Below are 19225 nucleotides of genomic sequence, written 5' to 3' on the forward strand. Positions count from 1 at the left end.
AGAGAGAGAGAGAGAGAGAGAGAAAGAAAGAAAGAAAGAAAGAAAAGAAAGAAAGAAAGAAAGAAAGAAAGAAAAAGAAAGAAAGAAAGAAAGGAAGGAAGGAAGGAAGGAAGGAAGAGAAGGAGGACGAGGAGGAGGAGAAGAGGAAGAAGAAGAAGAAGAAGAGGAGGAGGAGGAGAAGAAGAAGAAGAGAAGAAGAGAAGAAGAAGAGGAAGAAGAAGAAGAAGAAGATGACGACGACAATGATGGTGATGATAATAGCAACTAACATTTATTGAGCACTTACAAAATGCCACAATTGTAGTCTAAGCATGTAGCATGTCTTATTTCAGTCAGTCCTCATAATAAGACTTGGGAGAGATGTCCTATTATTACCCTTATTCACAATTTCCTTTATTTGGGCTTGGGTATGGAAACAACTTGCTCAAGAACTCATAGCTAATAACTGGCAGAGCTTGGGTTCATGCCCCAATTTATCTAATTCCAGATCCTCTTACTTCTTCTTCATGGGAAAGAAGTGGTGAGAAAGAATGGACCAAAGAGTGCCTTCCTAAAAGTATTCATTTTACACAAGAGTGATAAAAGGAGACCCACACAAAGAAAGCAAGCTAAGCCTTGAAAAGCAGCTTTGGAAAATTAACTTCCATCTTCCCAGGCAAGCAACCTCCTTCATCTATTTATTTTTTTCCCATAGAACAGAAGAATGTACACCACTCATCATTACTCTTCCTGACAGCAGAATATTACATGCTGGACTTGACTGAGTTTCTGTCAAGGAGAATTTATTGCAATTTCAAAGATGGTTCTTAAAAGGCATGACTATTTTGCATTTTATATGCAAGTCCTAAAAATATGTCAGGTTTGATCTTCTACAAAACCACCTCGTATAAACTTTCGCTTCTCTTTCTCTTCTCCCAACCCTCAAGTTCTCCTGTCCTTTGCGTGTCACTGTTGTTGCCAAATCTCTCCCTGGGCAGCCCAGCTTGCAATGGCCTTGTCCCACATTTTGTCTTGCCCTGCTTTTTGTCTGCAAAGTTGAATCTTTATTGTATTTTAAACAGAACTTAGAACGCTTTGTTTCCACAAATCCTTGTCAAGTGCCTGGAGAACACCAAATAGCTCTAAACCAACAGTGACCTATCAATCAGCCACTCTGGGGAAATGAAAGCCAAGATTCCCAGATCATGATAATATAACTACCGAAATAACAAAAGGTCCTGTATGTGGAGTAATTATTGCTTGTTAAAAGCTGACAAATGGGCTAAGTACTTTGTGTATGTTGCCTATGACTGCAAAACAATGCCTTATTTACCTTTATGCCCAAATTAGAACAGTTTGAGTCCCACTAACGTGATTTCTGGGAAGTAGCCCTTTGCAAGGCATCTGGCTGTATCTCAGAGGTCGGAGGTGCTCGGGGACATGGACTTTGAGTTCCTCCACCCATAGTTCTTATTATGCTCCCATGCTACTTCCTCTGCTGCTGATGGCTGGTGGGATGGCCACTCTTCTGTGAAGAGGGGTAACTAGTAGTTATTATTCTTTCTACCAATTTCGCATCCCGGGATTGTGGCATTGTTCTTCCTCTTGCTACTCCATCTGCAGCACAGGATAGGACCACATATAATACTTAAAAGAATAACTGGAATTAGGATGTGAAACAGGAGTGCATTGAAGCTTCAGGGATAATGGAAGAGCTATGCACTGTGGGTAATAATGTATCATTCCTCCCAGCTGGCTCAATCTCATCGTAGGGGCTCTTCTCACACCACCTTCCTTCCTATCTGATGGTGTGTTCTCCATGTGCCGGTCCTTTAAGCCAACTTCCCACCACCACGAACTCTCCAGGCATCTTCACACTTCAGGTACTGGGCTAAACTGATCCTCATCTAGTGTGGGACTCATGCGGGTCCTTGTTTCCCTTCTCAGCATCAGCATCTTCTGGGATGAGTGATAGCAAGGACCTTAGTTCTCTGTAAGGAAAACCACTATCCACAGAGCCATAGCCTGGCCCAGTGACCCAGTGGAGACAATCTCACAATTGTCTAACGTTGGTATATCACCAAAAGATAGAATTATTCGAGGGAAAATAAACGCACAGTGTTGAGGAGGGAGCTCCTTTCCTCACCTTCATGCCTTCATGCTTCCATGTGGAGAGAGCTCCACTGAGTGACACTCTTGGCTCTCAACTCGTTCCCTCTCCAGGGAGGGAGTAATGACATGTCTGATAAGTGTGTTTATCAGGCTCATTTGTCTCCTCTGTCACTGCGTATTTGCTGGAGTGAACACTCAGGAACAAGTGTCCACAGAGAGAACCTGAAGTCATTCAGCCCTGCCAATGTCTGTGGGGTGGTACATTTGTTTACTTCAGGGGTGAAGTTTTAATAAGAAATATTTTCATTTCTATTTACTTGATTCCTAGGGTTTTCTACTACTTGGTTTCTAAACTCAAAAAATGGGAAAGGGGAGTGTCACTTTAGCTCTCTAAACCTAAATCTCAGTGTTGGGGAACAAAGCCCAAGGTTGGTAGAGCTGTGCCTACCTCAGTTTACTTCCTGTTCCCTCTCCTGAGATCTGATTATATCCATGGACATGTACGTCATGTTTGTGGTTCCTCACAGGCATGGAGATAGACTCAGCACAGTCCTGGGCTCAGAAAACACAGTACTTGACTCAAGTAGGCTCCCATAATGCTTCTTTGTTACTTAAGCAAAATAAGCCATCTCCATTCCACAGAATGCACTGAGACTATGTTGGGCAACTTTACTCTCACATACACCTAGTCATCTCTACACTCTACTTAGAGCCCCTCCGTGGTTCATTATCAAGGGTATGTTAGGCTGTTTTCCTATTGCTATAAATAAATACCTGAGACTGGGTAACTTTTAAAGAAAAGAGTCTTAATCGACTCACAGTTCTGCAGGCTGTACAGGAAGCACGGTGATGGCATCTACTCTGCTTCTGCGAAGGCCCCAGGAAACTTAAAATCATGGCAGAAAGCGAAGGGGGAGCAGGCACCCCACATGACCAGATCAGGAGCAAGAGAAGAAGGGAGGAGATGCCACACACTTTTAAAAGATCAGGTCTCAAAAGAACTCATTCACTATTGCACGGACAGTATCAAGGGGATGGTACTAAGCCATTCATGAAAAAGCTACCACCATGATCCAGTCACCTCCCACAAGGCCCCACCTCCAACACTGGGGATTACAATCCAACAGGAGATTTGGGTGGGGACACAGATTCAAACCATATCAAGGGGCTGTCAAGGCTTGGGCTACATGGTCTCAGGAGCAACTACTCAACTCTGCTGTTACTGTGCAGCAGTCAAAAAATCCCTAAATTAATGGGTATGGCTGTGTTCCAATAAAACTTCATTTATGAAACAGGTCGCCAGATTTGGCTGCCATTCTAGTTTGCCTACCCCTGTTCTATATCACAAGACTCAAGCTCCTTAGCTTAGGATTCAGGGCTCCTCACTACCTGGCCCCCCATCTACTTCTATATCTGTACATACTGTCCTTGCCCACTTTATGCCTTCCCAGCCCCTCTATCTAGAAGCCAGAGATACCCAAGTGGTTATAATAACCCTGCCCTACACACATATGGATACAGACACACATACACTGGTGCACACAGACACTCTGCTGTTTCATGATTCTGTGATTTTACACTTGCTGTCTCATCCACCTGAAAAGATTTTCCACTCTCTTCACTTGGTCAAATTCTTTTTTTTTTTTTTTTTTTTTTAAATATGGAGTTTTGCTCTTGTTGCCCAAGCTGGAGTGCAATGGTGTGATCTCGGCTCACTGCAACCTCCACCTCCTGGGTTAAAGTGATTCTCCTGCCTTAGCCCCCCAAGTAGCTGGGATTACAGGCATTCACCACAACACCAAGCTAATTTTTGTATTTTTATTGCAGATGGGGTTTCACCATGTTGGCCAGGCTGGTCTTGAACTCCTGACCTCTGGTGACCCACTCGCCTTGGCTCCCAAAGTGCTGGGATTACAGGCATGAGCCACTCTGCCCAGCCCTATTCGTCCTTTAGGCCCCAGTTCTAAGGTGACTCCTTCATCTGGGAGCCTTCTCTGAGCCACCCATGACTGTGTTGGGTAATTGTTCTCTTTGTTTCTATCTACTTAATGCATTGATGAGACATTTTGCATTGAGGAGGCTGTCTTTCCCGGCCATCCAAGGTACTCCTGGGGTCAGGGACTTTCTGTTATTACCTATACCTCCCTGCAGCATATCACAGTATTCAGCTTGGTCAGCTGCTAAGTGTTTACAGAAGTAAACCATAAAGCTAGAGTTATCAAGAGAAAACAGGCAGGTTATTCTGCAGATGTTATAAATGGGAAGTGTAGAGGTAGGAAAAACTGACAGGTTTATAAATCCATGACACAAGTAGTATAGAAAAAGCCAGGACTGAGGACTGTAATATCACATGGGAATATGGGTGCACTAAATAATGGAAACCAGAGGGACAGATAGGAAGGTTTTACATTTTTTGTTTTCCCAAGTCCAGTAGTAAAGGGCATAGCTACCAGGCTCTAGAACTCACAATGCAGTTGACAGGGTGAGATTTTAGCAAAGGAAATAATCAACCATAAAAAGATAGCTGATTATCAAATTCTGGGTTATGTGATACAGAGCAAGCTTGGGAAAAAAAAAAAAAAAGATCAACAGACGTTAGAATGGTTTTAAAAAGTCTCTGGGGGGGGGCGTTAAGAAAACAATACCAAAAATATCACAGAATTCATATTTTCTATTTTTTCAAGTAAAAACATTTTTATTATTATACAAAATATGCTCCCAAATTTATATATATCATAAATATGCAGCTCAATGAATTTTTACAAACTAAGTACATCTCTGTAACTAAGACCTGGTTCAAGAAACGGAGCATTGCTAGCATCTCAAAAGCTCCTTTCTGTTCCCTTCCAGTCACTACCTACCCCTAAGAAAACCACTACTCCAACATGTAATAGCAGAGGTGAGTTTCTCCTTTAAATGAAATTATGTAATACGCCCTTTTCATGTCTGGTTTATTCTGCTCAAAATTATATTTTGAAATTCATTCAAGTTGTGTTCGGTGGTAGTCTACTTACATTGCTGTTTAGAATTCATTGCGCAAATACACCACTTTTATCTCTTTGTTCTTCTGTTGATGGAAATTTGGGTGGTTTCCAGTTTTTAGCTATTTATAAGTAATTCTGTTTTCTTGTACAAGTCTTTTAAGAGATGAGTATATGCATTTCTGTTGAGTATATAGCTAATACATAAAACTACTGGATCATAAATTATAAATATATTCAGCTTTCATAGATAACATTACACCATTTTCCAAAATGGTTGTACCATTTTTTTTTTTATCCCACCCAAGGTATAAGCAGGTACCTGTTGCTCTGCATCCTCCTTAGTGCTTGGTTTCATCATTAGCCATTCTGGCGTATGTGGAGGGGCATGTCTTTGTAGTTTTAATTTGTATTCTTTGATAACTAATGAGTATCTTTCTACAATTTTATCTACTATTTGTGTATCCTTTTTAGTTAAACTATTTTGCTCTTTTATGTTGTGTTGTCTGCCTTTTTGCTCATCGATATGTAGGAGTTCTTTATATATGTTGGGAATATGTCCTTTGTCAGATATATGCATTGCCATCTGGCTGGCCTTTTCCTTCTCTCATTAGTGTTCTTGATAAACAAAATAATCTCCCATAATTTCTAATTTTCTCTTCGACCCTTTTACTCTTAGATCCTCATTACTTCCTAGTTCACAGACTCACTGAAAGAGGAGAGAAAAGATTTCCATTAGGTATACGGAGATCTTGAAAACTATAATAGAAAAAAGCTTAGAGATCATCTCTCTCAGTTCCCTGGGTTTTTCTTTTAGGAAACTACAAGCCAGAGAGGATAGGTAACTTGCTCCTGGTCACAGAACTGATGAGTAGCAAAGTTGAGATTAAATCGTGGGCTCTCATCTCCTAGCCCATAGTTCTTTGCCCGGGCACATTCCCTATTTCATTAACTTGGAGTCGTGGGAAAAGAGTCTCCATGGGGAGTGACAGGACAATTGATAATCTGTGTCTGCATCAATAAGAGTTTCAACAACTCCAGGACCAGAAGGCAAGAAGAGCAGGCCCTTCTGGGCCCAGCCTCCTCTACCCTCTTAACAGGAGCAGCAGGACATTTAGAAAGCTTTCGTATGCATCATGAAGTCTTGCTAGGCTGTGCACAGCTTGATAGCTACGTCTCCATTCCAAAAATAGCTAGGAGTTATTTATGTTGGCAAAAAGCTTGGGACAATAAAGAGAGATGGTGGATTTAACCCTACCACGGTTTTACTCTAATAAGTAATTGTGCTCTAGCAGAAACCCTGATTACCCAAAGTGGTTGGGAAATTATAAAGTCAAAGCTACAATTTATCTCCTTTCTAAGGAGCTGATGAAATCGCCTGTCAAGGCTGTATCCCTTGCTGCCAGGGTCAAGTGTATCTGCTGAGGCAGCAGTCTGCCCTTAACAGCCAGAGGGGCTGGCTGCTGCTACAGGAAGGGTTGTATAGACACTGGACAGAGCACCCAGGGTCTCCCTTGAGCACAGTGGATGTTAACAATGTCCTTCCCTTGTCCACAGGTTCTGCCCATTACCCTGGCATCCTCTGGGGGACATTTTGACTGTCGCTCCTTGATCACCTGGCAGTCCGACTGGATTTTTAGAAAACCTGATCTGATCAGGATTGCACTCCTACTTCATATTGGCATGACTTATTTACAGATAGACAAGATATCAGAAGGATACATCCAAATGTGTAGCTCTGGATGGCAGTACTATGCATAATTTCTATTTTTAATATGAATTTTCCAATTCTTCTGTTACATTAAACCATATGAAAATTTGCTGGTTTTGTAAGGTCACAAGTGGCTGAATATTAGCAAGTTCAAGTGGTTTGACCTCATACAACAAGCAAGGATTATTGTGAATTTTAAATGTACTAAAGGCCTTAAAAATACTATTCCTATGTTAGAATCAAAATAATGTTAGTATCTGCCACTTATTAAGTTTGTTTTATTGCTAGACTCTCCACTAAGCACCTGATGTACTATTTAATCCTCATAAGGTGGGGACTATTTTTAAGCCTATTTTACAGGTGAGTAAACTGGGACTCAGGAAGCTCAAGTTCCAGTAAATCATTCCCTTCATTAATAAGGGCGGAGCTGGAGTCCAGAGCCCAAAGCTCTTGTTCTTAACCATTATCCAGAGCCCCCATATTTCAACTATAACTCCAAGTCTGGAAGTGAAGGCAAACTTCTTGATGATGAGGCCAGGGTCTGTGAGTAGGGCTGGATCTCATTCGTTTCATTGTCATGAAGCCTCCTCATAGCAGATACTCATTTGCTCAGCAAATACAGTTATTTGGGGCATAATAAACAAAGGGTTAGACAGCTTTCCTGTCCTTAGCTTTCCCAGTATGCGAGATGGCTCAGAACTAACCACGACCTCCTCAGCTGCCCATTTCCCACCTCTGGCCCCATTGTCTTCTCCCCAGGATACATCAAAGCTCACCACAATCAAAACAAAGGATGTGTGTTAACCTCAGGCCAGCAGAGGGAGAACCAACACTAGCCTCTTTCTATGTTTAAAGCAAACCTCTTCTCTTTAGAAAATGGTCTCATCCGTTTGAAACTGCCCAGCCCTTTTCTTGAACATTTCCCAGGACTGTGTAATGTTTCCGGAGAAGGTAATGTTACATTAATGATAAAAGCGGCTCTTATTTATTGAATACTTACTGTGTGCCAGCATTATTGGTAGTTATTTTACATACAACCAGTATATAAAACTAGATCTAGCTGATATCAGAGAGCAAATGTTTTACCAAGGAGCTTCATTTATAGTTTTCAGAGGGCTGTGGGTACCTACAAAATTGTACTTAATTTATATGTATGTTGGGGAGTGGTGAGGGCTTGGGGGCTGTGGGTCTCTGTGTATACAGGCTTATGTTTTTATTTTTTATTTTTCCCAAGGAGAGAAACCTTAGCTTTCATAAAAGTCTCAAAGAAGTAAATGACCCAATAAGATTTTAGAAACCTCCTTAGGAAGACAGAATTAAGAAAAAGCTGCCTAACTGACATGAGAAAGGCCTGAAACCATTCATTGTCCTTAAGCCTCTGGCTTTACAACTGAATCGACCGTGTTCAGGCAAGCATGAAACAGTCAAGAACATTGATCAATGAAGGATGAATTACAGATTCTTAATCTATATTACCTAAGCTATACTGGAATAGAATGAAACATCTCGTGCTGTTGAGATTGTGAAACCAGTTTTGGAACTAGAAGAGGAACCAGAGGACAACTCCTATAACACTGTGGGGGCAGGGATGGGAGAAGGCCAGAGTAAGCAGTGTATGCATTTGTTTCCGAAGTAGAGCAGAGCAGGGAAGAAGGAGAAAGTTCAAGCTTATCTGAGAAGGATTCTCCATTCCACTTGGATGGCACTTAACAGTCTATTACAAAGCTCTTTCATAACCGTGCACTCTGAAAGTTTTCAAAATAATCCTGTAAAGTCAGCAAGACAGACTGTTATCTGCTTTTGATCCATAAAGGAATTAAGGCACAGAGAGGTTAAGTCATCTACCCAAAGTCACACAGCTAGTAAGTGGCCATGGTCTTCTATAAGCTAGCTGGATAGATTGACAACTCTACTAGTATAAAATATTTTAGTAAGAAAGATGCTTATTGCCAAATTGTCCTTAATTGGGGACAAAAAAAAAGTAGCTGATAGATACTATGTTAGTTTTAAATTCAAGCTTTCAAATGTAATAAATTTGAGGGGCATGGATTAGTGATTAAGAATTTAGGCTCTGGAGTCAGACTTCCTGGCCCATTGCTAGGGTCACCCCTGACAAGGTGATGTAGCAAGCCAGGGAGTGCAAGACAGTTAATGCCCGGGAGTGCCTCACTCATGGAGGGACAGGAGTTGTGAATAAATACTCCGGGTTTCTTCCTGCTTAGGGATAGAATTCTGAAATGAGTTCCATTCAGTTTCTCAGAAGGTTCTGGGGAAGTCTGAACCTCAAATTCCCCACAGAGGTAGCCTTGTCAACACTCTCTGTCAGCTCTCTCTTCTTCCCTGCCTCTCTTCCCCACTCCCTCACTGTGCTTTTGGGATGGCATCTTGTATTAGTTTGGGTCTTCTGAGAAGAAATGCCAAAAGAACATCAAATGTGTAAGGAACCCATTGGGGGAAATATGTGTGTTGGGTAAACAGGAGGGTGAGGGGTAGGCAGGGAGTCTTCAGACTGTGATGCTGATCTGGCCTTTGCGAGGAGGTAGAAAGGAAGGAGGATTGGGCTGGAAGAGTCATGGATTGCAGTGCAGTCCTAAGAAAGTTCTGACCAGGCTGATGAGACTCCTTGAGCCTAAGTCACTCACTTGAGGAATCCCGTGTCCCATAGGAAAGGGCCTATATGGGTGCCCACTGTCATCAACTGCTGGCCCACAAGCAGCCTGTCCTCACCATTGATGTGGAAGTGGGTCTGGAAGGGCAGAAGCTGGGTCAGGAATAGACCATGCATCCCTCCATGGGAGCTCTGATTGATCATTTTCATACACACTCTGATCTCTGCATCTGATGCTGGATACTCCAAACTAAGACATAGCTCAACAAGTAATTGTTGCATGAATAAACACAAAAAGAATTTAGGGGTCAACACCCACAGAAAGTGAATAGCTCCTATGCAGGACCTCTTCTAGTAGCTGTGAACTTAATTTCCTTAGGAGATTCTGAGTCATATTTTTACGAAAAGCCCAGGCTCTCACCCTTATCATTAGGTAGTCTTGCAGAAAAGACCAAGATGAGAGAGAACGTAGCAGAAAATGCTATAGGGGACTCTCCTCCCAGTTACCATGAAGACCAAGTGAAAATCTGTGGAAAGCATTTCACAGACTCCACTGCAAGGAAGTGGGTTTCATTTGAAGATCAAAGACCAAGCACATGATATTGCCTTCCTCTTTGTTTCCCAAATCCCTGGAAATGCTATAACAGACATATTTTGAAAAGTAATAAGCCTAATAAATTATTCTTCCAACTTAAATATTCAGAGTTCTGTGATTACTATAATACCCCATGTGTCTAAACATCTCTTTTTATGGGTTTCCCAATAGGAACTCTAGCCTGAGAGATAGTAAGTCCTAGGGGAAGCAGCTGCTTGGTAAAGAAGAGGCTGTGATTTTTTTTTTTTTTTTGATGTCATAGATAGAAGAGGCAAGGGGAGGGGAAGTCATTGGGAAGAATGCACCAGCCAAGCAGCCCGACTTGGATATTAGCTGCCTCCTGCAAGCCGGGAGCAAAGTTGAACCCAGGGAATAATGTGCGCTGGCCAGCTGGGGAGGTAGCCAGCTGGAACACAGACAATGCATTAAATGACAACCCATCCATGCCTTACAGGTTTCTATCTGATCAAGGAACAATTGATCTGGCTCATGTTTCAGAAAGTGAAGGAAATATAAAGCACCTTAACTCTGTGCTTTCAAGATGTGATCTTGCCCCATATGCATTAGGAGTAAACTGTTAGAAAAGTAAAAGTCACAACTACTGCCTGAGTGTCTCCTGTGGACTAATGTGCTATCAGACCATTTCACAGCTGAGGAAATTAAGGATCAGAGAAGTTAAGTGACATAAATAAAGGGTTGCCAACTTTAGCAAATAAATTAAGGAAAGCGCAGTTAAATTTGAGGGTTGATAGCTTTAAGTATCCTGCACAGTTTTAAAAAATGATGGATAACTTTCAGTATATGCAGGTCCCATGCAATAAACTAAAAGCTAAAAACTTAAAAATACGAACACTATTTTGCTGTTAAAATATCTGGAATATAAAATTAATTGAAAGTTATGTTTTGTTTTGTTTTTCTGGCACTCTTACTTAAATAAAAGTGTGCTGCTGGTTAATGTCCACATCTAGGCCCAAGATGCTCTCACTGTAGTAAAGCTTTCTGCTCTACTGCACTGATTCCCAAATATACAAATTAAATCTGGGCTAGACTATGTTATTTGTTATAATGTATATTGTATTTTTTCATATCATACATTATTAAGCCCTTTTAAAATAAGTCACTTCTATACTAACACTTATCTCAGAGCCTGCTTCTGGGTGAGGCACCCTAGGACAGCAAATGACCTAGGCTCCTTCATTCAGAACTGTCCCTTGACTTTGGATGAGAAACTAGTGGTCCCTCAAGGCAGGGACGATACTGACTCTTATCTGGCTATAGGTAGAGACAGAAAGTAACACCTGCTCACAGAGGTGACACAGAAGGGTTTCTGGTAGCAGCATCCCGAGTCCAGCTTTGTGTCCACCCAGAGGAAGTGGCAGCCTGGAACCAGTTCTGTGGCTTACATTTTTCTTAGTTATGTAACTCCTGAGTCTGGTTCTCTATCTTCTCTAGAAACCCTATCTTATCCGATATGCTTCTGGTCAATTTGTTTCCTATGTAGATTCCTCAGAATCATCTTCTTGACTGAAAAACCCGGATTTGTCAATACCAGAAGTGGTGTGGTTATAGCAGCAGACCCTCAGGATACTGGAAAAATTGGCGTTGGTTGTCTGGTTTACTTAGGGCTATGAATAGCGAAAATCCAGTTCTTGCCGAGGAATGGGACTCTGGCAACCTAAGACAGAGACTGGCAAAACAATTAATCCAATTATCACGCATCGTCAACTGTAATAAAACCCCCAGTGAAGATGAGGTATGGGGACCACATGGTCCCTTGCCGTAGAACCTGGTATAAGAAATTCTAAGATGTATGAATGGGTGGTGGCTCCTAATGGAAGTGAATAGAGAAAGAAAATACTAAGTACACAGTCCTAAATTCCTGGCTTAGTGTAAAGATCTGAAATTAAAGACTTTCATTAGCTGGGCTAAAGACCGACTCATTTTGTGGGGCTGCAAAGCTGAAGCAGACGAAACTAAACCCATACCTAATCTTCTTGCTTAATGGCTTATGTCAGGCCTCTCTTCTCCTGACCTAGAGATTTTTCATCACATTTCAAGAAGCATTTCAGTGGGTTGCCCATTGATGTCCATTCTAGAATCCCCATAATTATGTAGTCAAAGATCTCCGCAGTCAAGACCATTTGATTGGCATAATGGTGCTGACAGTCAGAGCAGCTCAGTAACTTACCTAAGTTCACACATTACCAAGAAGAGAAGGAGGATGTCTGTTCCATACCACTGCGTGTCTTTCCCAACATTCAACCCATTGGCATCCAAGAAAGTTGATGACCCCAGTGAAGTGGATCAATGTGAGATATGCTTCCTGCCGAGGTTTATGCGGAAACAGCAATCTGTTTCCTATGCTTTTTTTTTGAGATGGAGTTTCTCTTTTGTCATCCAGGCTGGAGTGCAATGGCGTGATCTCGGTTCACTGCAACCTCTGCCTCCCAGGTTCAAGCAATTCTCCTGTCTCAGCCTCCTGAGTAGCTGGGATTACAGGCACCTGCCACCACTCCTGGCTAATTTTTGTATTTTTTAGTAGAGACGGGGTTTCCTCATGTCGGCCAGGCTGGTCTTGAACTCCTGACCTTAGGTAATCCACCCACCTCGGCTTCTCAAAGTGCTGGGATTACAGGCATGAGCCACCAGGCCCGGCCTTCTATGCATATTTTTAAAAATATAGTGCACAGAAATATCACATTCAAAGAAATATTGTTCTTGCAAAGAAATAAAAGTAACTTCAATACTGTATCCCTCAAAGAATAGTAAATATGTAATTTATTAATATATGCCACTGCAGCATTTAAAAAGTTATTTTCGTCTATTCCCCCTGCACTCAACTGGGTCCCCAGCCTGTTTTGAAGCCTTTTCTTTCTTCCTCATTTCCATCTCCTTCTCTACCATATTCACACGTTTCCACCACAGCTTCTTCTCTTTGCTTCCTTTCCTTCTTTCCTTTCATTCCCATTCCTCCTCATTGGTCAATAAGTATTGGCTCTTTCTGGATGAGATAACTCACATCTACTTTTCTGCTTCTCACCACAACTGCTTAGTCCCACCAAACTACAAAAGAAGGCTGAAAAGTAAGAAGGAGAGGAGGTTGGAGGAAGGGAAAAATTTCCCGTGGGCATTGCCAGAATTTCTTATATGGGGAATGGGATGAGAGGAAGGAAATGCTCATTTTGGCACCTTCTACACATAGCATTAACACATGGTTCAACAAGGGCAGATTTTGTCATGATACTTAGCCTCACTGAATCTCATTTGTCTCATTATTAAAGTGTTGATGCCCAAACTTCGGTTGGTATTGGTTTGAATAATAAATTAGATAACATATGAACGTGATATATCCAGCTTAATACTTAGCCCATGGTCAACTGATAGAAACTATCATGACAAGCTGAAAATCCAACTAGTCTTTCTACCTCCTTCTAAGCCATACTTCATGCAAGTGTTGGTTGGATGTATATTCTATTCTTTTTCAACATGTTACCTGAAATTCATTCAAATATTCAGAAAAATTATAAAAAATGTACAGTAAATTCTCAATGTACCTATCACCTAGATTCTATAATTATCATTTTATTATACTTGTTTGATCATGTATGTATCCATCCCTCTGTCAATTAATTAATTCAGCTGTTTTTGATACATTTCAAAGTAAGTTGAAGACAGAAATACATCTCTCTCCAAACACTTCACCATGCTTGTTGTTTTATTTTTGAAAGATTTCTGAGAAAGAAATTGCAAAATAACCTTTTATATTTGATAGCACTGCTGGTAGGTCTCCTTTTCTTCAAAAATTTAGGCCGGCCTCTCTCTCACTTTCCCTAACTTCAAAGCAGCATTTCTCAAAGTGTATTTCATGGAACCCTGATCCAAAGCTATATGAGGGGAAAAAAAGTATCTGCTGTCAAAATGTTTGAAGGTCTCTGGATTAAATAAAGTTTTGCAACTTTCTTTATTACAGACTTCTCAGAGGCTTGGTTATGCTAACATGCCTACCATCAAAGGGGATACATTCAACTTACCTGATCATAAGACCCTACACTTCTTCTGAGAACATGTAGCAGAATGGGTTCCACAGAATACAGTTTGGGCAAAGATGACTTTGTCTAAGTCTTGACCTCTTTTCTCTCTACCCTGTAGCTCACACATATTTTATGCTTTCCAGTTCTTCGTTGTATTCATTGTTTTCCGCAGAGTTCCTCCAAGTCTTTCAGATCATTTCTGTCTCTGATTACTATGTTTCTCTCAGTTGGGTATGTTTCTGAAACACATCTTTGTTAATAGTGATGTCACAATTAACTATGGAGTACTGCTTACATTTAGAAAACTTTGTATAGGTGAAACAAAAATTAAAACAATATTAGGGAAAACAGTAATTATAAAACTCCTTTCTCCAAGGCATAAATGAACTGAAAATTTAGATGGCTTTTTTAAAAACAAATAATTATAAAGGACTATACAGGAAGAGTAGGATGTTCTGGGAATATTCCTAAATTTTACGTTTAGAAATACGGAGGCCAGCTAACATCTATGAAATAATCTTTGGTATAAAAGACAAAAGGATATATCGTAAGTTAGTCAATATCTTATACCTCCCATCTGAAATTCTTTTTAACCTTGAGGTCTGGTTGGGAGCACTTGGTCCTCCAAGTTGTCCTCCAGGTTGATGGCATGAATTCCTCATCAGCTGTTCAGAGGAGATCATAGGTGAAAGAGTTCTGAAAATTATGTGAGTCACAAATAAAAAGTGCTATTTTTATTATCATTATCACCAGGGAAGCAGAATAATAGGATCTGAAATGACCTTGACAATGTATTCAGCCTTAATTCTTGTCTTCCAGCAGGACTATGCAATGAGGCATTGACCTGGTTTTCTAATTTCTCTAGAGAAGAATTTGTTTTCAATTTCCCTAAGCAACTGGCTACAGTGTCTCACATTCAGCATCTCATAACCCTCAAAAGTCACAAAGTACATTCTAAATTCTGGCTTTCTTTTAGCACTTGATGAAATGTCTTTATTATGACAGACTTAAGAGAACGGAAGTGTAACCCACCTTCACAGGCATGTCTGTTTTTGGAGAGGAACGAGAAAGCCTCCCTTGCAGAACCACAATAGGGAATTGAGTAAATAAAGGTCTGAATCTCTGGTAATGACCTCTGTCAGAAGGAGCCCAAACAGTGATGAATAGAAAGTACTTTTAAAGAGAAAGCAAAGTTTAAGTATGTATTATAACAGCCTGGGTGCCATTCTGCAAAACCTAGAGAAAAGAAGGGGAGTTCCAACATGTCTGGTGGACCCTATGGTGTTCAAACCTCACCCTCAGTGGTCTGCCCTCTATTTACCTATTCACTCTCTAGTAAATTGGACAAAACCCCACACATTCTCTCACTTTTCTGAGCCTTGAAATACACTTTGCCTTGACCTGCGATACCTTACCTAGCCTGTACACCTAATGATATGGTTAGGCTTTGTGTCTCCACCCAAATCTCATCTTGAATTGTGATCCCCAGGTGTTGAGGGGGGGACCTCGTGGGAGGTGATTGGATCATAGGGGTGGTTTCCCTCATGCTGTTCTCATGAAAGTGAGTGAGTTCTCATGAGATCTGATGCTTTTATAAGGGGCTCTTCCCCCTTCACCCTTTCTCTTCTCTCTCTTCTGCCACCCTGTGAAGAAGGTGCCTGCTTTCCTTTCCAACGTGATTGTAAGTTTCCTGAGGCCTCCTCAGCCATGTGGAACTGTGAGTCAATTAAACCTCTTTCCTTTATAAATAACCCAGTCTTGGGTATTTCTTTACAGCAGTATGAAAACAGACTGATACAGTAAATTGATACTGGGAGAGGGGCACTGCTATAAAGATAACTTGAAAATGTGGAAGTGACTTTGGAACTGGGTAATGGATAGAGGTTGAAACAGTTTGCAGGGCTCAGAAGAAGACTGAAGATGTGGGAAAGTTTGGAACTTCCTAGAGACTTGTTGAATGGTTTTGATTAAAATTCTCATAGTGGTGCTGACAATGAAGTCCAGGCTGAGGTGGTCTCAGATGAAGATGAGGAACTTCTTGGGAACTGGAGCCAAGGTCATTCTTGCTATTCTTTTTTTTTTTTTTTTTGAGATGGAGTCTCGCTCTGTCGCCCAGGCTGGAGTGCAGTGGCCGGATCTCAGCTCACTGCAAGCTCCGCCTCCCGGGTTCACGCCATTCTCCTGCCTCAGCCTCCCGAGTAGCTGGGAGTACAGGCGCCCGCCACCTCACCCGGCTAGTTTTTTGTATTTTTTAGTAGAGACGGGGTTTCACCGTGTTAGCCAGGATGGTCTCGATCTCCTGACCTCGTGATCCGCCCGTCTTGGCCTCCCAAAGTGCTGGGATTACAGGCTTGAGCCACCGCGCCCGGCCCATTCTTGCTATTCTTTAGCAAAGAGACTGGTGGCACTTTGTCCATGCCCTTGGTATCTGTGGGACTTTGAACTTGAGAGAGGTGATCTGAAATTGGAACTTATGTTTAAAAGGGAAGTAAAGCATAAAAGTTTGGAAAATTTGCAGCCTGATGATGCGATATAAAAGACAAACCCATTTTCTAAGGAGAAATTCAAGCCTGCTGCAGAAATTTGCATAATAACGAGGAGCCAAATGTGAATTACCAAGACAATGGAAAAAATATCTCTGGAGCATATCAGAGATCTTCAAGGCAGCCCTTCCCATCACAGGCTCAGAGGCCTAGGAGGAAAAATGGTTCCAAGGGCTGCCTACCTCTGGACTTCCTGCTGCATAGCACTTGCTACATTATTTTATGACTGTATATTTATTTGTTTTCTTCTCACTGTGAGACTATATTGGCCCCTCTTTCTTCTTCTCAGTCCTAGACCTAGGAGTATTGACGTGATGAATTTTGAACTCCTTGTATAGAGATTTTGACAACAAAATCTCTTGTGAGCAAAGCATGAACCTCTCAATCTTCAAACCAGGGGGATATCATAAGGTTTGGTAAATTTGTGTATGTATGAATGATTTCATGAATCTGTCAAGAATCATGTTGAATTAGAATTATTAGGACCTAAAAGCAATGAGTTATAAAGAGGACCTTTTGAAATAAGTGCAATAAGAAAACAGCATGATAGTAGATTTCACAGCAGAATATTATAACATTCTGTATACTCATATTGTAATGATGTTTACAAATTAATAGTGTCCAAAATGAGCAGTTTCTAATCTCCTAAAATCTCACCTTTTTCCAGATACATTCTTGAGATAATTTCAACTGATTACATTCTTTTCATTCAGTATTTATGAGTGAGATTAATACCGTGTTATTTAGACTTGCATATATATGGCCTATTTTATTGTCTGATGCCTTTTCATGAAATCTCTACTATTCAATTGCATATTTGGTTATAAGCAACTTATTGACATGAATTCTCAAGCCAGGATAAACTTGTTTATATCTCTATCCTTTACTGTTATATGACCTTGAATAAATTCCTTAAGTTAACTGAACTTTGATATCTATTCTGTAAAGGTTGGGAAAAGGGATTCCTATATCATATGGTTGTTTTGATAACTAAATAATAACATAAGCAAATGATAGGTAGGATGTGATAAATAAATACTGGCTTTATTTTTTTTTCCTTTCTCTTTCCCTCTACAGAAACATGATGTAGTGTTGTAGTGTCAGTGACTATTCCTTAAAACAATAGGCACATTGGATTGAAATCCCTGTAGGGAACTTTAACATGAATTGGGGTAGAATGATAAATATTTTCTCTTACCAAGAAGGGTCTCATACCAAACTGATTTATCTTTAAAACGACATGAGAATTCAGAGTTGTCATCATCTCTTTCTGCTTGACCTTTCTGTACATTTGGGATATCTTGTAGTATGAGAATTATAGTGTTCAGAAGAGGCCACATTTGGCACTAACAGACTGAACAGCTGGGTGGCTTTTTTGCTTCTAGCTACAGTGATAAAAAGGATACTTAAAACTTGAGATCAATGTGTGCACTGTAAAAATAATAAAAGAGACTCAAACAAACTTTACAGAGATAGAGACTCAGAAAGTGCCTTTCCTGGTTTTTAAGTTAGAAAGAGAACCCAGTAAGTAAGGCTGTGAAAAGTCCCTAAATTGATAGCTTCATTTAAGCTTTGACGTTTCTGGATATATATATATATTTTTTTCTAAGTGACCTGATTTCAAAGCACACCATTTCCCCAGTGTGGCTTTCTCTGTCACACCATCAAACACCAACCTTGCCATTTCCATATGTACTTCTGGAAAAAAAAGAGTCCCTCAACATACGTCTCCCGAGCAAGGCAGAAATGGAACAGGATTGAACAGCTAATCAAATAATTTTCCTACCAACCTTGTTCAACGCCTGGAAACTTGACAGTGTGGGCCGATTCTGAATGCTGTTTCTCCATACTCCCAGCCCCACCTCTGCTCTCTATCTACCGCAGACTAGGGAGTCAGCTCTCAGAAATGAAAACTCCCTGTGTTCTGAGATCCAGCGCTTGTCGTCACACTCTGAGGGCATGGCATGCCATTCATTTTCAAGATTTCTCAGCCGGCAGGCGTTGGTGACAAGCATTAGCCAAACTTGTAAACAGTACTCAAAGTTATTAACTTGGCATTAGCATCTTTCGTAATGGAGCTTTATCCAAACTTGTAAACAGTACTCAAAGTTATTAACTTGGCATTAGCATCTTTCGTGATGGAGCTTTATCCTACCCTTCCATTTGTTTGTGTATCCCATTTCCATCCCAATAAACAGCTCACTGTGCCAGGCTTTTTCTTGTTTCCTAGGAGTTCTGATTGTGCATGCTACCCATCCTCCCAGTCCAAAACTCCCATCCTCCTCCCAAAAATCACTCCTGTTTATATAACAGCACAACTTATTTCTTCTCTGGATTCCTAGGTTCTTTCCTATTTATCTTTCTTTAGACCTTTCTTTTTCTATTTCTATTTCATATTATGCTGTTTCTGTCCATATCTCAGAACCCAGCTGTGCTTAATGCTTCTTAAGGACCCAAACTATTGGAAGTCATATTCCTATCTTTTATCACAAACATAATGCCTTGCCCATAGTAAGTATCTGCAGTTCTGCCGTTAGCAAGCTATGCATTAAGGACATACTTGCTGCTTCAGCACACAAATCCCCAAGTTTACAAGGGACCAAATACAAGAGAAGTTTATTTCTCATTACAGACAGTCCACAACAAGTAGTATTGACCAGGAGGT

At 40.8% G+C, this 19225-nt stretch overlaps 2 long non-coding RNA genes across 7 annotated transcripts in view; one reads left to right on the plus strand and one right to left on the minus strand.

Moving 5' to 3' along the window:
• Window positions 1-19225, plus strand: part of LOC105487914 (uncharacterized) — a 276851-nt gene that overhangs the window by 213457 nt on the left and 44169 nt on the right. The gene's annotated exons all lie outside the window — the stretch shown is intronic.
• Window positions 12730-18453, minus strand: LOC105487913 (uncharacterized). Of its 3 annotated transcripts, none has more exons than XR_011621452.1 (4): window positions 14588-14743; window positions 14018-14267; window positions 13743-13870; window positions 12730-13062 (listed from the first exon to the last, which is right to left on the minus strand). It is a non-coding gene; the product is annotated as an uncharacterized lncRNA (long non-coding RNA). The 3 variants fall into 3 exon arrangements; XR_011621450.1 differs by lacking the exon at window positions 12730-13062 and adding an exon at window positions 18351-18453 and having other exon boundaries at window positions 13684-13870; window positions 14588-14713; XR_011621451.1 differs by lacking the exon at window positions 12730-13062 and having other exon boundaries at window positions 13684-13870; window positions 14018-14256; window positions 14588-14741.

This window comes from Macaca nemestrina, chromosome 3 (assembly GCF_043159975.1).
Source record: "Macaca nemestrina isolate mMacNem1 chromosome 3, mMacNem.hap1, whole genome shotgun sequence".
NCBI lineage: Eukaryota > Metazoa > Chordata > Mammalia > Primates > Cercopithecidae > Macaca > Macaca nemestrina.